The sequence below is a fragment of the Ornithorhynchus anatinus genome, chromosome X1 (assembly GCF_004115215.2).
Source record: "Ornithorhynchus anatinus isolate Pmale09 chromosome X1, mOrnAna1.pri.v4, whole genome shotgun sequence".
Classification (NCBI taxonomy): domain Eukaryota; kingdom Metazoa; phylum Chordata; class Mammalia; order Monotremata; family Ornithorhynchidae; genus Ornithorhynchus; species Ornithorhynchus anatinus.
This window is the reverse complement of record NC_041749.1, coordinates 33,151,612-33,160,713: the sequence shown is the minus strand read 5'-3', so window position 1 is coordinate 33,160,713 and position 9,102 is coordinate 33,151,612. Positions and strand designations below refer to the sequence as shown.

Sequence of the window (9,102 nt, the reverse complement as noted above, 5' to 3'; positions counted from 1 at the left end):
CCCGACCCTGAGCCTTTGACTTTTTGGCAGCACTATTTCTGATTATCATGGGCAAATGGGTGTGGGGAGAATGCGCTGCTAAACAATTGTATGGAGCAAATCTGTGACAGGAGAAAATTCCTCAGTCCTACCTGGTGCACATTTTGACCTTAATTTTTGTCTCTTCCTCGATTCTCTCTCCCCATATTCTGGGTGTCTCTAAAACCAATCATTTTAGCTTCAACCCCAATCCAAGAGCTTATTGCCACTTTTTAATTGGTATCCGTTAAGCACTTTCTATGTGCCAAGCACTGTTCTAAGCACTAGTGTAGGTACAAGTTAATCAGGTCAGACAGTTTTAATATCAGCTCTGCTACTTGCCTGCTATGGACCGCCTCTATCTGTTGCCGATTTGTACATTCCAAGCGCTTAGTACAGTGCTCTGCAAATAGTAAGCGCTCAATAAATACTATTGAATGAATGAATGAATGTAACCTTGGGCAAGTCACTTAACTTCTCCCTACCTCAGTTACCCCATCTGTAAAATGGGGATTAAGACTGTGAGCCCTATGTGGGACAAGGACTGTGTCCAACCTGGATTATCTTGTACCTACCTCAGAGTTTAGTATAGTGCCTGGTACATAGTAAACACTAAGTACCATTAAAAAAGATACTTTCACTGGAAAAACCCTCTCCTAAAATACACTTTTTTGAAGCAGACATAGCCTCTGTCAAGAAATTCTAACCCAAATCCCTTTGGCTGTAGTGTGAATCCATTTCTTTTTGTGTGTCTTTCACAAAAGACAGAGAACATCTGATCACTCTCCTTCAGACTCTTTCACAGTCCCTATAGCACAGGATTTTCCTGTACAAAGGCACATGGCTGGGAGCTCCATGAGGGGCAGGGACTGTGTCTGACTGATTTTGTTTCTACCCCAGTGGTTAGTATAGTGCTTGGCACAGAGTAAGCATGTCACAAATGCCATTAACTTCATCGTGACCTAGCAAAGGGGGTACCCTCTGGTGTTCCAGCACGGTGGTGTATTTCTGGCAGGAAATTGGGGGGCTAGGGGACTCCACCATCTTTAATTTCACTGCGTATGGTTGGAGGCAACACTACACCACCACTTCCTCGCCCAGGTCCTCCCTCTGGCTTGGAATTCCCTCCCCTTCCTTATCCAACAGACCACCAGTCTCCCCACCTTCAACCCCTCTTAAAAGCCCATCTCCTCCAAGACACCTTCCGTGACTCACCCATCCTAGTCTCTCTCCCCCCTGCCCTACCTACGCACTTAGGTGCCCCTTAAGTACTTTCACAGTCTCCCCACCCACAAGCCCCACAGCACTTATATACATAGCCTTACCCTCTCACATTTCTCCTATCGGTAATTTATTTTAGTGCTCGTCTCCCCCACTAGATTGTAAGTGTCTTTTAGGCAGGGAATGTACCTACAACTCTGTCGCTCTGTCCTCTCCCAAGCACTTAGTTTAGTATACACAGTAAGCAGGGAAACCTAGTAGATAGAACAAGGACCTGGGAGTCAGAGGACCTGGGATCTTATCCTAGCTCGTTCACTTGTCCGTTGTGTGGCCTTGGGCAAATCACTTAACTTCTCTGTGCTTCAATTACCTCATCTGTAAAACGGGGATTAAGACTGTGGGACATGGACTTTGTCCGACTTGATTAGCTTGTATCTACCCCAGAACTTAGTACAGTGCCTGGCACATAGTAAGTGCTTAACGAATACCATATTAAAAAAAAAAATAAAGTGTACTTTATATGTTCGGCGGCTTTGAAGATGGAAGTATCCATCAAAAGATGAAATCGGAAAGCCTGGGCCTGCAGTATCTAACTTTGCATTAGAACCCCAATCTCTGGGGCTTTTTTTATTGATGTTTTACACGGTATAAAGAGCTTACCATGTGACAGGCATTGTACTAAGCACTGGGGTAGATAAAGCTAATCAGTTTTGACACAGGCAATGTCCCATGAGGGGCTCACAGTCTTAATCCCCATTCTACAGATGAGGTAATTGAGACACAGAGAAGTTAAGTGACTTGTCCAAGGTCTCTTAGCAGATGTGGCACAGCTTGGATAAGAACCCAGGTTCTCTGACTCCCAGTCCCTTGCTCTTTCCATTAGGCCCTGCTGGATTCTAGTCTTCCCTCTGACACTTACTTGCTGTGTGGCTTTAGGCAAGTTGCCTTACTTCTCTGAGACTTTGGTTCCCCACAGAGAATTTGGTGAAGTGCATTTGGAAAAAAAAAAAAGATCGATTATCCATGCTCTGAAGGATGGGACCCACGATCTTTGCTGAGGTAACATTTATAGGGTTGGTGGGGGCAAGGGAAGGGGGAATTCTAGCATTTGATTCAGCGTTGAATTAAGAATCTCTAATCTACTGTACCCCTGCCCTAGGTTCAAGCCTTGTGCCTGGCATAATACAATAACTACGGTGGATACACTGATAGGACGAAACAGCTTCCTGTAATCTCCGCTGCAGCAGGCAGGCAGTGTTGTGGTTACCAGGGCTTTCGGTTACAACACATGTTTGTTTTTAAAATACTGTACTACCTTTTAAATCGTGCCCTGGATTGGGTCCAGTTACAAATGCTAAGACCCTTCCCTCTCCCTCTTAAAGAGACAGCAGTGCCATAAAGTATCTGACTCCGTAGTCGTGCCGCTCAGTTGGAAGGAGGGCTGGATCTAACCTTCTGCTCCCCACAGCCACTGAACTTCCTGCCATCTCTTAGTTTATTAACGATAAAAAATGTAAACAATTATTAAGTTGTTAGAGAAATATGTTTACTCCATCGTGAACTGATTTTGACATTTATCCAGGCCATCATTGGTAAAGGAATCCATGACGCTGTAGGAGATGGATGACCATAATTCTGTCCCCACACATCTTTCTCTATCACTGTTCTCTGCAGCTTAGTTTCTGCACTGAGCTCCATTAAACTTTCTTCTTCCGTCTTTCATATTAAAAAAAAAAAGAAAAGTTTGTCTCCAACCAAAACCATGCCGCCTGAGGCAGACTTCCTCTCAGGCGGCTACCCCTATGTAAGGAAGTCCGGCGTACTGGTTACTGGGTTGCAAAGTGCTACTTTGTTTGGTAGTGAGTCCTTTGCCTCTTCTCCCTTTTCCCCTTTCCCTCCACTCTCCACCTTCCTTTTTCCCTTTTCCATTCTTTCACATTTCCCCCTTCCCTCTTTTCCCTCCCTTTCCCCTTTCCTCTCCTTCCTCCTCTCTCTGACCACCCCCTTTTCTGGCCCAGTCCCTGTCCCACATAAGGGGACCAGATTTCTAGGCTATGGAGCAAACCAAGCTGATCTTCACTGGGCAGGCAGATTTATTTTCTCTCTGAATTTGTTTTTCCCCAGTGATTCCCTCTACTGTACTTAAAGATTTTCTAGGCAGGATCATACTCACCCATCCAGCTAATCCTAAACCCTTCACACTTTGGCTCAATGCTCGCAAACTCTTCAGCCTGTCAGCCAGACACAATACCAGACTTCACTCGTGACGCAGTAGGGAGATCGGTCTGGCCAGGATGACTGAGATAACAGGTTTTCCTACTGTGTTCTGTCCTTTCCTGCTCTGGATCTAGGGGAAATCAGAAGAAGAAAATACAATTTCACCATCAGACCAAAGATTTGAATTCAGCTGTAGCTTTCAATCAATAACTTGGACACAGAGAAGCGGTGGGACCAGAGGAAAAGCAAATGGGCCTGGGAGTCAGAGGGCATGAGTCCTAATCCCAGCTCCACTATTTGACTGCTGTGTGACCTTGAGCAAGCCACTTATCTTTTCTGTGCCTCAGTTACCTCATCTGTAAAATGGGACTTAAGACCGTGAGGCCCTTGTGGGGCATGGACTGTGTCCAAACCGATTAGCTTTTCTCTACCCCAGGGCTTAGTAGAGTATCTGGCACATAATAAGCACTTAAAAAATACCATTAAAAAAAGTGAAATGACTTGGCCTAGGTTACACAACAGGCAAGGGGCAGAACCTGGATTAGAACCCAGATCTCCTGACTTCCAGGCTTGTGCTCTTTCTACTAGGTTCTCAGTGGAGTGGTTCATCTTTCTAGGTGGAAGGATCTGGTTTTGATTTGAAAAAAAAAGCAGGAGAAACAAAGCAAGTCTGTTTCTTAGTCTCACCTCCCTTCCCTTGCCTTCGGGAAACCCCACCCCAGGGTAAAAAATCAGGTGTGACTGCCACTTCTGCAGCCTTCCCTGCCCGGTTCTACCCACAGCTCTGAGTGATCCACTGAGTGATCACGGTTTCCATGAAGGCAAGGGAATCTGAAACCTGCATTGGCCTTCATGCATTTGGTTTCATTTTGGACTCTAATGGTCAAAAACTAACTCCTTCCCCTTGGGTGAGGTCCGCTAGCACAAGACACGACTCAGCTGCCCTCAGGTGAACCACACAGGAGATGTTCTCTGGCAAGTCCTCAAGGTCACCAAGCCCCTGCCCTGGCCACCCTCTTCAATCACCACACTTACTTCCCCCCCTCTCCTCCAGTTTCCACCCCAAAAGGACTCGGATTTCCAATTGGAGCTGGAGTGGATGAGAATAAATGCCGAAAATGGGATCAAACACCAAAGCTGAAAGCAGGACAGGATGGGCAGGTACCAAGGCACCCAAGGAGGAGGAAATATAAGTCTTCAGACAGTTCTCCAGGGAACTACCAGCACATGCCCTGGGCACCCATCCAAACTTGGCCACAAGTGAGGGTTGGGGGCATTGTCAGAGCTGGGGAAGATACTGGGAGTGGGACATGGGCAGAATTCTGCATTTGAGTGTTTCTCAATCTCAGGGTTGGGAAGACTGGAAGAGGGTGAAAGAACTTAAAAAGGGGTCCCCGGGTCTGAGAGGCTGAGCTAGGAAGAATTATTGGCTGGAGGTCATGGTGAACCCCTCCTCCTTGGCTGGAAGAATGAGGGGGAGCCAGTTCTCAGCCTCCTCTTCCTGTACATCCCTCCTCCATCCCCAGCTCCCTGCTTCACTATTTTCTCAGTGGCTGAGAAGACCTAAATTGCAGAGCTCCAAATCGTTGGTTGACTTTGGGCCCTCAAAAAGGCAACCTAAGGTATTTTATTTGGAGGTGGGGCAATGAATGTGTAGGGGAATGGGAGGAAAGGGCGGAGGTGTGGGTGGCCTGTGGCGAAAAGAGAAGCACTGTGGCTTAACGTATAGAGCACAGGCCTAGGAGTCGGAAGGTACAAATTTATTATTTTATTTATATTAATGATGTGTATATATCTATAATTCTACTTATCTATTTTGATGTTATTGATGCCTGTCTACTTTTGTTTTGTTTTACTGTCTCCCCCTTCTAGACTGTGAGCCCATTGTTGGGTAGGGATTGTCTCTATCTGTTGCCGAATTGTACTTTCCAAGCGCTTAGTACAGTGCTGTCCACACAGTGAGCGCTCAAGAAATACGACTGACTGACTGAATGACTGAAATGACCTGGGTTCTAATCTCAATTCCGCCACATGGCTGCTCTGTGACCTTGGGCGAGTCACCTCTCCTGAAAATGGGGATTTACCTTGTGAGCCCCAGGTGGGACATGGATTGTGTCCAACCTGATTATCTGGTATCTATCCCAGTAGTAAGCAGCGTGGCTCAGTGGAAAGAGCCTGGGCTTCGGAGTCAGAGGTCATGGGTTCGACTCCCGGGCTCTGCCACTTGTCAGCTGACTGTGGGAAGTCACTTCCCTGTGCCTCAGTTCCCTCATCTGTAAAATGGGGATTAACTGTGAGCCTCACGTGGGACGACCTGATTACCCTGTATCTCCCCCAGCGCTTAGAACAGTGCTCTGCACGTAGTAAGCGGTTAACAAATACCAACGTTATTAATAAGAAATACCATGGGAAAAAAAAAAGTTGGAGAAGCCCTGCTGGAGCTGCAGCCTGTAGCCCGAGGATGCCCCCTGCTGGTTTACTAGAGTGTGACCGGCAGTGCTCCTCCTCTTCCCCCTAGCGGAGCTTCATTTCATTCATTCAATCGTATTTATTGAGCCCTTACTGGGTGCAGAGCACTGTACTAAACGCTTGGAATGTTCAGTTCCACCCTAAGGCTCCTGGCCAGGTTGAGCTGGCGAAGGCAGGCAAGGAGAGTAGGAGGGAGGGGAGGAGGGAGAGAACTCTCATGGCTTTATCCATGGTGTGTTTGTTCAGAGAAGCAGCGTGGCTCAGTGGAAAGAGCCCGGGCTTGGGAGTCAGAGGTCATGGGTTCATGCTCCTTGTCTGCTGTGTGACTGTGGGCATGTCACTTCACTTCTCTGTGCCTCAGTTCCCTCATCTGTAAAATGGCGAAGACTGTGAGCCTCTCGTGGGACAACCTCATTCCCCTGTATCTACCCCAGCGCTTAGAACAGTGCTCTGCACGTAGTAAGCGCTTAACAAATACCAACATTATTATTATTGTACTGCTTTCCTCACTCTGCCTGCTGAAGGCAACCTCATTTTGGGGGCAGGGAACATGTCTGCAACTCTGTTTAACTGCACCCTTAGTGCAGTTCAGTGCACACAGTAAGTGCACCATTCGTGATATATGTAATTTATTTATTTATATCAATGTCTGTATCCCCCTCTAGATTGTAAGCTCATTGTAGGCAGGGAATCTGTTTATTGTTATATTGTACTCTTCCAAGTGCCTAGTACAGTGCTCTGCACACATGAAGTGCTTAATAATTATGCTTGAATGAATAACGATGAAGCGTTTTCAATTCCACAGCACTTATGTCTATATCCTTACACTCTGCTGCTTCACCTCTTTGTAATTTATTTTGTCTCCCCGATTAGAACACAAGTCCTTGAGGACAGAGATGCTGTCTACCAACCCTATTGTACTGTACTCTTCTGAGCAGTTAGTACAGTGCTCTGAACACAGTAACTGTTCAGTAAATACCAGTGATGGATTGATAGGAAAACTAGGCTCCATGAATTGGTGAAAATTTCAGTCTTGACTACATTCTTGGATTTTCAAGGGTCTGATCAATCTCTTGATCACTATCAATCAATCAATCACTTTTATGTATTGAGAGCTTACTTGTGCAGAGCACCGTAGTAAGTGCTTGGGAGAGAACAGCACAACAATAAAACAGATACATTTCCTGGCCACAATGAGCTTGCAGCCTAGAGTGGGAGGCAGGCATTAATATAAATAAATTACAGATATGTACATAAGTGCTGGGGGGCTGAGAAGGGTGGTGAATAAAGGCAGCAAGTCAGGGTGGTGCAGAAGGGAATGGGAAAAGAGGAAATGAAGACTTAGACAGGGAAAGCCTCTTGGAGGAGATGCGCCTTCACTACCTGTAGACGCCTAGGTAATAACCTTAGCTTGCTTACTAACCGCCGTCTTCAAATGATTTGTCTGGATTGAGGGATGATGGAGAAGCTGGTTCAGAGAGGTGGAGTCAGGTGATGTGTGGAAGGAGGGAGAGGGACCAGATGGCCCAGTCTGTGCTAAGAAAGGATTCCCCAAGACCTTGATTTCCTGCCCTGAAATGGAAATAGATTGTGAGCTATCATCATTATCATCATCATCATCATCATCATCAATGGTACTTACCGAGTGCTTACTGGGTGCTTGGGAGAGGACAATACAACAGAGCTGGTAAACACATTCCCTGCCCACAATGAGCTGATGTGCCACCAGGCACACCATTCTTACCTTTCCCATAGTCAAGGTAGGAGGTCACAAGCGGGAGGGAAAGGAGGGAGTGGGAAAAAAACAGAGTAGTGAATGGAATTCAATTTTAACTGTGTAACTTAAACTGGGAAAATTATGATGGCTCCAAAAGCCCTTGGGAAAAAAGCTATTTATTCTTGGCCTCTAAGTCCCTTGATAGAGGATGATAAGGGAGTGAAGGAAGCAGTTGTCATTGCCTAGCCAGTATGAGAGAGGCCCCTATCTCCCATGCTCCCCCTCCCTGTTCCTCCTCCTCCCTCACTCCTCCTCAAGTACACCCTCTCTCTTGATTACTAAATAAGGCCCAGTGGCAAACTCAAAGCAGCTAAAAATAGAACCGATCCCAGGGCTCTGACTTTCTGACTTAGCTGACTTTCAGGATTTGTCTCATGGAGGCAGGGGTTGTGAACCTCTCACACACTCCTGTCTGCCTCTGTCTGAGTTTCTGGGTAATTTCTCTGTGTGTGTGTGTGTGTGTGTGTGTGTGTGAGAGAGAGAGAGAGAGAGAGAGAGAGAGAGAGAGAGAATATTTGAATGGCAGCATCCCTTTTTAAACTTGAACACACTCCCAAGATAAATACAGCAGCTCAGGCAGACTCCCTAATTTGTTTCTACTCTGGACCCCTGAGGCAATTGATACAAATTTTTCAGTCCCAGGTGCCCTTCCCTCTTAGGCCAGATCTTGACAGGTCTGAACAGATGTGGCTGGTTCTACCATCTTTTGCAATTTTATTTAAGAATTTTGTCCTCAGCCCCAGCCTACTTTCATCTGCGTTTGCTGAATGTCTCAACTCTTGTTCATCAATCAGTCAAGCCATAGTATTTATTGAGCACCTACTGTGTGCAGAGTGCTGTACTAAGCATTTGGGAGATTTCAGTTAAGCAAGGAGTTTACAATCTACTAGGAGAGATAATAATATTCCTAACAACGTATGTGGGGACAGAATGGCCTCAAAATTCCCTGAAACTGTGGTAATAGCTAATTACTGAACGAATTCCTTTGGGCCAAGGTCGATTGAGAAACACTGTAGCCTAATGGAAAGAGTACTGGCCTGGGAGTTGGAGGATGTGGGTTCTAATTCTAGATATGCCACTTTTTTGTGCCTCCTAGGTGACCTTGGGCATGTCACTTGACTTCTCTGTGCCTCAAATACCTCATCTGTAAAATGAGGATTTGATTTGATACCTGTTGTCCCTCCTCTTAAACATGAGCCTCACTTAGGATAAGGACTACAGCTGGGTCTGAGCTGATTATCTTGTATCTACCCAAGTGCTAGATACATAATAAGTACTTAAATACTGCAAATTATTTTTTTAAAAAAGATAATCCAACATTCATGTTGTTGAAGAAAATTGTCCATCTCAGACAGGCGGGTGCCTAACTGAGCTCAGTTATCTGACATTTTATTTTTATC

The 9,102-nt window shown here is 45.9% G+C and overlaps 1 long non-coding RNA gene across 1 annotated transcript; it reads right to left on the bottom strand.

Annotated features, from left to right (window-relative positions):
• Positions 1-2,763: 2,763 nt before the first annotated feature.
• Positions 2,764-7,490, bottom strand: LOC114806525. Its single transcript, XR_003754560.1, has 3 exons — positions 7,349-7,490; positions 3,413-3,586; positions 2,764-2,955 (listed from the first exon to the last, which is right to left on the bottom strand). It is a non-coding gene; the product is annotated as an uncharacterized LOC114806525 (long non-coding RNA).
• Between the last annotated feature and the right edge of the window lie 1,612 nt (positions 7,491-9,102).